The sequence below is a fragment of the Tupaia chinensis genome, unplaced genomic scaffold (genome assembly GCF_000334495.1).
Source record: "Tupaia chinensis unplaced genomic scaffold, TupChi_1.0 Scaffold000489_1, whole genome shotgun sequence".
Lineage (NCBI taxonomy): Eukaryota > Metazoa > Chordata > Mammalia > Scandentia > Tupaiidae > Tupaia > Tupaia belangeri.
This window is the reverse complement of record NW_006160001.1, coordinates 5,342,372-5,355,513: the sequence shown is the minus strand read 5'-3', so window position 1 is coordinate 5,355,513 and position 13,142 is coordinate 5,342,372. Positions and strand designations below refer to the sequence as shown.

The 13,142-nt window shown below is 41.7% G+C and overlaps 1 protein-coding gene across 3 annotated transcripts in view; it reads right to left on the bottom strand.

Annotated features, from left to right (window-relative positions):
* PRLR (prolactin receptor) overlaps window positions 1-13,142 on the bottom strand; it is a 203,513-nt gene that overhangs the window by 34,885 nt on the left and 155,486 nt on the right. For all 3 annotated transcript variants that reach the window (XM_014590838.2, XM_027774884.1, XM_027774885.1), the window contains exon 2: window positions 8,939-9,003. The gene's annotated coding sequence lies outside the window, so the exon portion shown is untranslated. The remainder of the gene's footprint in view (window positions 1-8,938; window positions 9,004-13,142) is intronic.

Sequence of the window (13,142 nt, the reverse complement as noted above, 5' to 3'; positions counted from 1 at the left end):
CCGATCTCTATATTCAAAGTGTTAAGGGAAAAGCAATTTCAGCCAAGAATATTGTTCCTGGCAAGATTATTCTTTTTTTTAAATTTATTTTTATTTTTATTATTATTATTTTTTTTGGAGAGGTTTTCACTACAGGACGCGTGCGCTCGCCAGACAGAGAGAGACATAGAGACAGAAAGCAAGAAATCACCCCCCAGAGGGGATGGTCATGCTGCAATCCCTTCTCCTCCATTCTCCTCTTGGGATCTTGGGCACGCACGCACACGTGCCCAGCCTGAGTTTTAAGCCACCGGGTCCGGGACACAAACTGCAGTCGACTACGTGGGAGTCCAGCGACAAAGCCATTACGCTAACTGCTGGTTCTCGCAAAATTATTCTTCATATGAGAAAAGACAAGGACATTCTCAGGTAAACAAAACCTGAAAAAATTTACCAACACCAGACCAGATCTCCAAGAAGTTTTGAAAGACTTGCTATACCAGGAGAACTAAATACAGACACACAGAAATAAGAGTTCAAAAACAACAAAGAAAATGACTAACTTAATGGTAGGGACAAGTCTGGAGTTGAATATCATATCCTAGAATTTAATTAGGAAGATCAGACCACAACACAAGATAGATTAAGTATATGAGACTGAACTGGTGAGATAGAATCTTCTGACTTTTGACGACAGCATTACTGATTTCCTTCTAGGCTTTGTTTTCTGGATTTAAGGATTTTTGTCTTGTCTTGAACTGCCAATAGGTTCATGTACCTACTATTTGAACAGAATCCTAACCTGTTTCCTGGCTTTAAGTTTTAAGGATAGCTTTCTTAGAATTTTTTTGATTTTGATTTATTAAAGTTAAAACTGCTTTTCTTGAAATTTAAAAAAATATGAAAAATACCTATTTAATGACCAAAAGAAAAAAAATCCTGAGAGGAGAATGAAGGAGAAGTGATTGCTGTGTGGCTATCACCCCTGGAGGGTGTGTGTGGGGGTAATTTCTCACTTTCTATTTCTCTGTCTCAGAGTGTAAGTGCTCTATAGCAAACATGTCTCTTAAAAAAAAATAGAAAAGAAAACAGTTGGATCCTCTTACTAAAAATGAGCTCGGTAAATTCAGTAGGTTCTCTTTAAGGAGCTGGTGCTGGTTTTACTCTGATCCCTCAGCTTCTGTTTATCCTTGTCATGCCAAGCAAGAGAACCTGGAAGCTGGGAGAAAGACTTTGCCTTTTGCTAAGAAGTCTGATCATCTCTTCTGCCTCCTGACATCACTACTAGTCCTAAAGTTCCTGTCTCCCTTCACTTTGCTCCATCTTGTACAAGCACATCCTGTCTCTACCTGGTTTAGTCACTCACGTACAATATGTTCTTTCGACTTGCTTCTTCATTCAAAACATCTGGGCTACTTAGCTAGCAAAATAATTGCTTGGCTCTCTTACTGGCTTATATTCATTCTTTTTTTCCATTTACTCAGCTTTCCTCAGAAGCCCTCTCTTAGCAGAAAAGCCATCTGTCTAATGAGGGAGGCAATGGCCTGGGCCGTTAGGCTGAGTCTGAAGGGGCAATACGTCCTTCCAGTGCAGGATCATGGAGTGAGAATGCAGAGAATGCTGAAAAACCAGGACTCAATTTTTAAAAAATGCATTTTCAGAAACTACCGAGGTCGACCTATTTAGCACCTGAAACATCCATCCATCTGTCTCTCACTCTGTCCATCCTTCCCTCCCTCCATCCTTTGACAAATACTGACTGAGGATCTATGATGCAGCAGGTATGGGCAGGTGTCTGAGTATTCAGCGTTGGGCTGGAACAGCCCTCCTAGTACTTACAGTCTGGTGAAAATAGAAGCTGGTAAGACACAAACATAAGTGACATAAATCCCACAAAGCAGCTCTCCATGTGCCATGAAAGCCAACAGTGGGCAGATTTGACTTGGTCTAGGAGGTCAGAGGGACGTCCCTGGGGAAGCTGCCATGGGGAGAAGAGTAGAAAGCCCTTATTTTGTAAATCATAGCCCTGTACATAACTGACACTGCCAACTGCTTTTCCAACAACGCTTTCTTTCTTGTGTGTGTTCAGAGTCCAGTTCTCAGGTATCAGGTGTTCAGCCTGAGGGGATGAGGAGTTACTAGTTTGGGAGAATTATGGTAGTCTCATTTGCTTTAAGAGTGGGTATCCCACCCTATAATGGCCATTGAGACACAGAAGTAGTTTTCTGGGGACGCTAAGGAAGATTTTCTTTCCTGGTAGAAAAAGAAAGTGGGGAGGGGAAGCCTCCCCCGGATGGAAAGAGTCTGGGTCCTTGGAGGTAGCATGAGTCAGTTAGGCAGTGAAACCTGGAACTGGTTTTCTGAGGACTTCTCCAGTGAGGGTTAGGGTGAGTGTTACGTGCCCACTGTTAGACACACATGTTGCTGTTGTTTGCAGCTATGGCATCCTAATTGGGGCCTTAGGTCACAGGAAGATTTAAGAAGGAGGCTTGGAGTCATTGCTTCTTTAGGCTCTGGGGACAAAAAGAGCTTCCAGAGCGGAGCATCCCAGCATGACCCATGAGGCTTTAGGGATATTTCATCAAAGTTGGCAAGGACAGCTCAGTGTTCTAATTTTCAAATCCAGTGACTTGGTGGTGGAGAGAGGTGGGAGCCGGCTGAGAAGCATGAGGATGTTGCTGCAGAGGGAAGGCAAATGGGTGTGCTGCTGGATACTGCTTTATTGGACATGTTTAAATGAATAGTTTCCTTAGGCCCTGCAGGTGGCATGGTGGTTAAGGTGGCTGGATTCCTACATGGTCAACCTTATTTTGAGTCTTGGACCTGGTAGCTTGAAAATCACGCTGGGCATGCTTGCGTGTGTGCCCCAAATCCCGAGAGCAGAATGGAAGAGAGAGGACTGTGGGATGGCCATCTCCCTGGGAGGTGATTTATTACTTTTCCTGATGCCGTCTCTCTTTTTCTCTGGCAAAAGTCTTAAAGAAAAAAAAGAGTAAATATTTTTTTTAAGAGATTTTTGTTATAGGGCACATGTGCTCACCAGAGAGACAGAAAGTGAGAATTCTCCTCCCCACACATGCCCCTTAGGGGATGGCCATGCTGTAATTCTTTTTTATCCGTTCTTCTCTCAGGATTTTGGATATGCACACACACACCTGGCATGAGTCTTAAGTTTCTAGGTCCAGGATTTGAACTGTGGACAACTATGTGGGAGTCCAGCGATGTAATCCTTACACCATCTGTTGGTCCTGAAAAAAAGAAAATGAATAGTTTCCTATTTGTCACTATCTTATGTATTGCTTTATATGTTTGATTATCCTTTTGATTTTTTTCTTTTCAGTTTTCTGGACAGAGGTTAATTTAGTATAAGAGCTCATTAGAAGTGGAAATCCCATAATTACTCTGCATATCTGTGTATTTGTGTGCATGCTATGTTGAAGGAAAATAGAGCATCTGATCTGTTATGTAGTCAAACACGTGAAGGCTCTCATACATCAAAGGAGAGAGGTTCTTTCAAGTTAGAAAATAAGTCGTAAGTATTTGACCTAATCGATAGGAATTTCTGTAAATGGGCTCTTCTGACTCAGTTTTCTGAATCCTTTTCTAGAAAACCAAATCTACTGGCACATTCAAAGGTCTCCCACTACAGACTGTTTTGGGGCCAAGGTAGTAGCGACTTCCTGTGCCTTGTACATAGGAAAACAGATTCAACAGGCCTGGAGCTCATTCTGCCATTAGTGCCCTTTTCCCTTCACCACTATCAGGATATTGGCCTTTGTGGAGGAGGTGTCTGCTGGGAGAAATCACACCAGCTTCCTAGCCATGAGTCCATTTGCCCTCTAGCTTGGCAGCTTGCATGACTCATTTGTAAGGAAGAGTCTATGAGATTCAATCCTTGGCCTGGAGTGGGATACAAGTTGAGTTTGTAGCATAATCTGCTGGGAAGTCACATTCTACAGGGTTCACACACTAAGGGGACTGGATAGATACTAAGTAATCCCCATTGTCTGAGATAGGTGATAGAAACAGAATAGGTGGGTGGTGTCCAGGGCTGGTTCACCATTTACCAGCTAAAGTGACTTTGGCATGTCTCCTCCTCTTTCTTTCTTTCTTTCTTTTTTTGGAGAGATTTTCACTATAGGGCGCGCACGCTCGCCAGACAGACAGAGAGAGACATCGAGACAGAAAGCAAGAAATCACCCCCCAGGGAGGATGCTCATGCCACAATCCCTTCTCCTCCATTCTCCTCTCAGGATCTTGGGCACGCACACACACGCACCCGGTATGAGTTTTAAGCCACCAGGTCCGGGATGCGAACCGCAGTCGACTACGTGGGAGTCCAGCGACATAGCCATTACACTAACTGCTGGTTCCCTCTTCCTCTTTCTGAGCATGAATTTCTTCTAGAATCATGTTGAGAGGGGCCCATCTGCCCTGCTTTCCTCAGCCAACTACTGTGAAGATGAGATGGATTAAAGCTGAGAAAGCACTCCAATGACTGCAAAGTGCTATGCAAGTATGAGCTACTGACACTACCAAGGTGACAACTGCACCTCCACTGTCATCAGTAAGGGGTGATAACTGTCCCTCAAAACATTCCACGTTCCTCAGACTCTGAGTGAAGGTCCAACTCCAAATGGAGAAAATGCTTCTTGTCTCCTAAATGTCTTTTGATGTGGAAACCCTCGGCCCTGGGTAGATTTCTGGATACTGTCCCACTGCTCTGGGCCTCCAGAGTGGTGATTTTCTTTTGACTGGGAGCCCAGACACTCCAGGGTGTGAGTGGTATTCCACGTCTCTCTTGCTTAAGGATTCAGGCCAAGGTCTCTTGCTTGTATGGCCTGAACAGGGCCCAAAGTTGACCCAGTCACTCTTATTCCAGATGTCAACACAGAGAGCTTTGTGGCAGGGCGGATACATGTTTACTCTGGGCAAAGCATGCCAACTTTGTCTTTGGCTTCCATTGCATTTCCTTTTGGAATTCTTATCCTTCTCCAACTCTTTTCTATCTCTCTCTCAGAGCAAGTGGTACCTATCTCTCTTTCTAGACCTCCCCATTGCCAGTACCAGCTTTGGTCTAGAGCTGTACTGTCCAATAGAAGTTTCCAGAATGATAGAAATGTTCTATATCTGCTCTGTTCAATGTGGTAGTCACTAGCCCCATGTTGTCATTGAATATTTGAAATGTACTCAGTGTGGCTAAGAGACTAAATTTAAAAAATTATTTAATTCTTTAATTTCAATTAATTTACATTGATTGCTTGTGTATTAGGCAGTACAGGTTTAAAGCTCAAAATCATAATTTCTTTCTTTGTCCATTGCAATCAAAATCTATGGCCTGTGATTTAATCCCAAGGTCTTCTTTTTAGAGAAGCATTAGTGAACCAGTATCATAATTTGCTGTCTACAGCTAGGGTCTTATTTCTCTTAGATAAGTATGTAAGCTAGGAGCAATGTCATGTTTTAGTCAAAGCAGAGGCTCAAATTATAAGAATTTGAGGACTCCGGCAGGTTAATGTTGTGAGTGCAAAGGTTGTGGGCATAGTGCTCTACATTTCAATGCATACCCCATGGGTGGGAACATCCTCAAGTGCCCTGGGTTACTTCTAAGCTTCTTCTGGCAGCTTGTGGTCTAAGGACATTTAAGGTCAGGGACTGTGGATGGGAACTTGGGAAAGGAGTGGAGGTGGGAGGGCTGGAATGGGCAGAGCCCAATGGATCCCAGAGCTCTTGCCAAAGAAATTGGTGTGCCAGGCAGAGAGGTGTTTTGTTCCACCCTGTAGGGCAGGAGGGATGGAGGGTGTGGAAAAAGGGCACCAAGGAGTGATAGAAAGTATCATTACCACTGCAATGGGACTGGAATGTTAACATTGAAGTCAGAGACCAGAAACCAGATTAAAGGCCACAAAAGTGGATTGTTCCACTTTGGGCTGTCTTGGACAGGCATTGCAATTCTATTCTTCATTCTAGTCTCCCCTCTTCAGGACTGTTTCCTCTAAATTCTTGAATGAACATCGCTTTCTGGATATTCTTTTCCACCCTGAAACTGAGCCCTGCTTCTGTTTTTCTTGGATGAAGACATAATTGCTCTCAAGTTCCTGCCTGTGTTTTCATAGATACCCTCTGGCATCAGAAGCATCTTTGCAAACAAATGCTGGGTTGAGTAGAAGGTGAAAGATACAATGGGGCAGAAGTCAGAGAGGAAGATCAACTAGAGGAATAAAAAGCCCCAGGGGACCCCTGGAAACAGCAGAAAGCACTTCGGGATTTATTCTCAGGACTTTGGTTTGCCAACCTGACCACCACCTCACCTGCTTTCCACTATTTTAGAAACAGAACAAATAAATCCTGGTTAAACCATTGCCCATGACGAGCATCTGTTTATTTTTAAAGTATCAAGTTTTATAAAGTAAATAGGAAGCTAAGTGTCAAATGTGTTATCCAAAAAAGTGGTTTACAAGTAAGTACATCTGACAGTAGTTCAAAAGAGTTGTGAAAAAATAGAATTAAAATACAAGTTTATTTTAATGAAAACAATTGAAATCTATACATAGTTCTTTCTTATAATATACATTTTCCACAAACTTGTTGAAGCTTCCTGGCACAAATACCAAATAGAAACCAAACCCCCTGCTGTTTTGTAATACAATTCAGCCAATAAGGTGCTTGCTGGACCTCTTCAGGCTCTTGAAGGAAGAACCACTCACAGTATTCTACATGACCTTGTTCTTCCTTATTAGCCTTTCCTTCAAGTAAATATCATGAGGTGTTTGGTATTGAGGGCAAAAGCCCAGAAAGGAGAAAGAAATTTGGAGAATCTGACTGGGTTGACTCTCCACACTCATTATCAGGTACTCCCAAGGCAGGGCTATTATGCCAAGGGTCCTGTTATACCCGAAGCATTTTGTGACTGCAAAAATGCTTTCTGCATGTATTTGCCAATGATTACTCTAAACACTATAAGTTTTGTTGTATTTCATGAAAAACAGAAGTTCCTACTGGATTAAGGTAACTCAAAGCAGTGGTTCTTTCTTTTAAAATACGTGGTCTCATTATGTCTCTCTTGCCGCAGCCTTGTGAGTAGCTGGGACTATAGGTGTGCACTACCACACCTGGATTTTCAGAGGGCTCAGAAAGTGAGCAAGGCCTGCCACGTGGTCTTAGGCTCAACATTGATCAGTGTGGGCTAATGGCTCTTTTTCTTTTTTTTTTTTTTTGAGAGGTGTTTGTTATAGGCTGCTTGTGCTGGTCAGACAGACAGAGAGAGACAGAGAGACAGAAAGCGAGAAATCACACCCCAGGGAGGATGGCACACCGCAATCCCTTCTCCTCCATTCTCCTCTTGGGATCTTGGGCACGCATGCACACATGACCGGCGTGAGTTTTAAGCCACCGGGTCTGGGATGTGAACCACTGTTGACTACTTGGGAGTCCAGCGACATAGCCATTACGCTAACTGCTGGTTCCAGTGTTAGCTAATGGTTCTTGATAGATGTGATTTTCCTCTCACCTGCATTACATCTGGCAATGCCTGGGAACATTGTTTTATTGTCATTATGTCATGGGAGAACTTTTGTCCTCTCCCAAAATATTTTATTGTGTTATTTAAAAAAAATGCTACAGGGTACATGCACTTGTGCATGTGTTTGCACGAATGAAGGAGAGACAGAGGGAGAGGGAGAGAGAAAGTGAGAAAATACCACCCCTCTACCCCCCTATGGAAAATAGTCATGCTGTAATCCCTTCCTCTCCATTTCTCCTTCCTTTAGGGCAAGCATGCCTATGTGTGTGCAGTGTTTTCAAGCTGTCAGGTCCAGGACTTGAACCATGTAGTCAGTCATGTGGGATCCAGCCACCTTTACTACTACTACTCTACCAACTGGTCCATCTACTGGAAATCTTAAGCAATGTCTTAAGACGTTGTTGCTTGTTACAGATGAGGTGGGGTGGTGTCCTACTGGTATTTAGTAGGGAGAGAGCAGGGATGCTAACACCCTGGAATTCACAAAACATCTTCATGACAAACAATCATTTAGCCCAGATTGCCAACAGTGTCACATCTGAGAAACTCTGGTCCAGAGAGGAAAGTCCAGGCTAAGTTCTCAACATGAAGTGGCAGATAGCTCTCAAAGGGTTGTCACTTTTTTAATGTTGGAAGACTAGCGAATACCCAGAAGTGGGCCCAAGAAATCCCAGAAGAATATTACCTAGAAATCTCTACAACCAACAAACTAGTTGGTTTCCTATTTTTATGTGTTCTTATCTTCTCTGACAGACAGGGAAGTGTTAGGGGTTATACAGGTCAAGCCCTTCTCAGTACTCGACTTCAGTACACACAGAAGCAAGCCATAGGACTTGTTTTCTCCAACTGTAAAACAGAGCAGTCATACTTTGTAACCTATTTGCCGGCTGGTCCTGGCATTGCAGTTTCCTGCCATTGCAAGATGAGAAAAACCCAGAGCCTGTCCTACGTGAGTCTTGCCTTATGGGCTGGGAGGGAGAAGAAAGCAGCAGTGACAATATTAGGAGACTGAAGGAGAGGCCAGAAAGAATTTGCGTAGCAAGAATTTGTGTAGAGCTGCTTAGAAAAATAAAAGTGAACACAATTGTTTTTTTCCTGGTGATAAAATTAACACAGTCATTGTTGAAAAATCTCTCAAGTACAGAAACCATATGTAGAACATAAAAATCTCCTATTATTGTACCACTAGGCGATATTAATAGCTTTCATATTTTCTTTCAGAAAAACAGAGGAGGGGATGAGTGTCAAGTTTTCTGAGCTAGACAGGTTGGGGAGATTGAAAAGTCTCTAAAGACAGCAGAATGTGACAATGAGGTTGTTGACTGGTTTGAGATTACGTTCTCTGTGAATCATGAGTCCCCTTCCTTGCCTGGATAAAACAGACAGCAGGACAGATGGGTTGTGAGACAGACGAGCACGTGGTCAAGTCCTCCTTACCCTCATGGTTTATGTAGAGAGCATCCTGAGTGTTCGCCTCCATGAATAGGAGAAGAGTTCTTTACCTGAAAGAGGAAATGAGTCATTTTAGCTCAGTGACGACAAAACAGAGGATGCCATTTCTGGTAAACTCTGTAGCACTTAGCATGACTGAACACTGTCACTTTACTGATAGGTGCAAGAAAGCTCTAGTTTCCTTGATTTTTTTTTTTTCGCAACTTTATTATGAAGTAATTTAAATCTTATAGCAAAATTGTAAACTATATTGATAGTGAAAAACAAAAATTCCATGTACCCTTCACCCAGATACTGTAATTGCTAATGTTTTACTACATTTGATTTATCATCTTATTTCTTCTCTATGCAAAATATTTCTAGGTTTTCCAAATCATTTAAGAATAAGTCACAGTCATGATACATCTTTCTAGTCTGAAAACATCCACTGTTTATTAACTGACCAGAATACAGAAATAATCATGGTAGACACCTTAGTTTATCCTTCTAATGAGCTCATTGATCTGGTTTTCCCTGTTGCCAGCATCTCTACCTTCTACAAAATGGGTGGTCTTTTTCTTCTTTCTACCTCATGGAGAAGAAAATTTGAAGGCCATAGGACATGATACCTCTTTACCTCTAAATATTACAGTATTTTCCTAAGAACAAGGACATTCCCTTACACAAACACAGTGCACTAATTAAAATCAGAAAACTAACATCAATATAGTATTATTACCAAATCTATAGAAATTACTCTACTGCTGCCAGTCATCCTAGTTGGGATTACATATTATGAAATTTGGCACTGGGTAAATCCTGACACAACCACAGCTGAACTGAGAATTTGGTCACCTAAAGTGGAAGATCTTTTGAGTCTATCTCACTAGTTCATATGTGCATTGGCAGACAAATACTTTTGAATTCTGAGTAGCTTTGGGTGAGGAAGGTATTGTTCACTGGGTTAGAGGTACAGGCTTGCAGTGGGGTTTGCCCACTGAAAGCCACAGTTCCCACCTTGCTCTTTTTTTTTTTTTTTTTTGGGGGGTTTTTGCCACAGACTGCGTGCGCTCACCAGACAGACAGAGACAGAGAGACAGAAAGCAAGAAATCACCCCCCGGGGGGATGGCCATGCTGCAATTCCTTCTCTTCCATTCTCCTCTCGGGATCTTGGGCACACATGCACACGTGCCCAGCATGAGTTTAAGTCATCGGATCCAGGACTTGAACTGCATTCAACTACATGGGAGCCCAGTGACATAGCCATTACACTAACTGCTGGTATCCTCACCTTGCTCTTGTTTCAGGTTGTGCATAAGGACTTTTAAACTTTGGGAACTGACTGGCCCAGATCAGTAAGGCATAAAGGAAAAACTGCTAGAAACATGGATCTGGGAACCAGCAGGTGGCATAGTGGTTAAGGTGCTGGACTCCTACGTTGTTGACTGTGGTTCAGGTCCTGGATCTTGGGTGCGTGTGTGTACATGACCAAAATCCCAAGAGGAGCATAGATGAGAAGGGACTGGGGTATGGCCATCCCCCCTGGGGATCATTTCTTACTTTCTGTCTCTCTGTCTCTCAAATGAGTGCTTGTGCTCTATAGCAAACATCTCTCTCTCAAAAAAAAAAAAAAAAAAGAAAAGAAAAAGAAAAAGAAAAAGAAAAAGAAGTGGGGCTTGAATTAGAAATAGAATGATTTCAGGACTTAAATATAAAATAGGCATTTTTTATTTATACTTTTAAATTTAATTTTTTTTGTCTACAGTAGGGTGTGTGTGCTCACCAGAGAGAGTCAGTGAGAAATCACCCTCCCAGGAGGATCGCCACGTTGTAATTTCTTCTCTTCTATTCTCTTCTCGGAATTTTGGGCACGCATGCACACATGCCCAGCATGATTTTGAAGCTGCTGGACCAGGGACTCAAACCATGGTGTCAGCCATGTGAGATTCAGGTATCTTAACCGCCATATCACTTGCTGGTCCAGTCTTCAGTGACTTTAAAAAGCTGACTTTGATGTGTGGTTTGCAATTCCCAATTTTATTCTCAGTGTTGTTCTACATGTTTCATGCTAAAGCAGACAATCAGGCTAGAGTAGCAGACCAAATAAAGCTTTCAAGTCATTTCTAAGTTTTAAAAATCAAGACTTCTAAGGCTCATTCTTTGAGGAAGTCAGTGCTGAGTCTTCTCTGCTGATTCAACTAATGGAACGTGACTGGAAGAAGATGCAAAGCACCTCCAGCTGCTTCACACCATGAAGAATCTCTCCCTCTCTTGCACGTACACACCCTACTCTTAACATTGCTGTCACCACCATAATGAATTGGGAGCCCAGATATCTTTGCAGTCCAAGCCTAAGATGTGATGAGGGCCACTGAGCATAAAACAGCCAGCTTCCAGGCATTTGGTAATGAGGTGTCTGTGAATTCAGAGCCTGTGTCACAGATGTCTGAGAAAGCTTCTCAAAAGCCACCCATTTTTCTCCATAAGGTGCAGTGATGCTGAATTTTTCATTTTGAAAACTCTACATTTTCTGAAATGGATTGCAGATTCTAGGAATTATTTCGGGATGTAGTCCTTTCTTTTTGATAATGTTCTAGCTCTGTACAGAGCAACTCCTGCTCTGCTCCGGTGCCTCCCAAATAAAATGCAGACTCTTTATGCCTATGACAGATACAATGAGGGATTACAGAGGAAGCAAGGCATAGAGCAAGGGTCTGCAAAGTCTGGAACAATGAACAGCAGTAGTTGGGGCTTTGGGGTGGGAGGACAGAAAGAAAGCATGGCTTCTGCAGATCAGCCAACATTTACTAAGTGGCAGGCCTTGGGCTCACTTCATTCATTCATCTACTATTTATTCAGCACTTACTAAATACCTGGCACTCCATATAGTACTACCATTCTCTGCCCTAGCACCCACATATAGGAGAAAAACCTCAAAATGTTGGTGAAAAAAATGGAATTAAAATATGAGTTTATATTGGTGCAAACAATTTTTGAAATCCACACATAGTTTCATAATACACATTTTCATGAACTTTTTGAAAACCCCATGTATTCTTTTTTTTAAAACAAGAGGATTTTTTTTGAAAGGTATAAACATGTTTATTATTTGTGTTGTCTTTTTTTGTAATTTTATTTTTTTATGTTACATTTAATCACATGCATATTCACAGTGTATAATGTTTCTTTTTCTAGCAAATTACCATGTGTATCAGTCAAGACAGGGACATTACTATCCACATCATTATCATCATCACATAGCTTTTCATTTTTTCATGTTATTATTATTTTTTTAAGCATTCAATCACTATTCATCATTTGGCTTGTAAAGAGAATTTACCTAACATGAAATACTTCTCAGACCCATCCAGTTGAGAATTCTATTTCTGTGTCCCCAAAATGTCATGCCTCTCTATTTGTTCTTGTGCTATCCTTCTCTTTACTCCTCCCTTCTCCCTTCCCTCCCCCCGTTTCACACTGTCTTCAGCATCCATAACTATTTTCACTGCTTTTATGCTCCCCAATATTTCAATCTCTACCATAGAGTGTATATAGTTGGTATATATTAAGTGGACAATATCTTTATTTCATAGCCTGGCTTGCTTCACTCAGCAATAAATCTTCCATATTCAACTACTTTCTATCAAATGCCAGAGTCTTGTTTTATTTATTTATTTATCTTTTAAATGACTGAATACCGACAGAGTGTATGTGCCACACTTTTTCAATCCATTCATCTGTTTGTGGACATTTGGGATGGTTCCATGTCTTAGCAATCATGAATAATGCTGCAATAAACATTGATATGCAAGCACTTTTTCCGACTGAGCATTCTCCTGTCCTTTGGGTATATACCCAGAAGTGGGATTGCTGGATTAAATGGTATTTCTATTTGAAGGTCTTTGAGGAACCTCCATATTGTTTTCCACAGTGGCTGGACCAATTTACATTCCCACCAACAGTGTAGCAGAGTAACCCTTTCACCACGTCCCTGCCAACACATCATTTTTTGTATTTTTAATCTTCACCATTCTGACAGGGATTAGGTAGTATCTCATCGTGATTTTAATCTGCATCTCCCTTATGATGAGGGATATTGAACATTTCCTCATATGCTTTTTGGCTGTTTGTATGTCTTCCTTAGAGAGATTTTTGTTTAGCTAATTTTCTCATCTTTTTTTTTTTTTTTTTTTTTTTTTTGGGAAACCC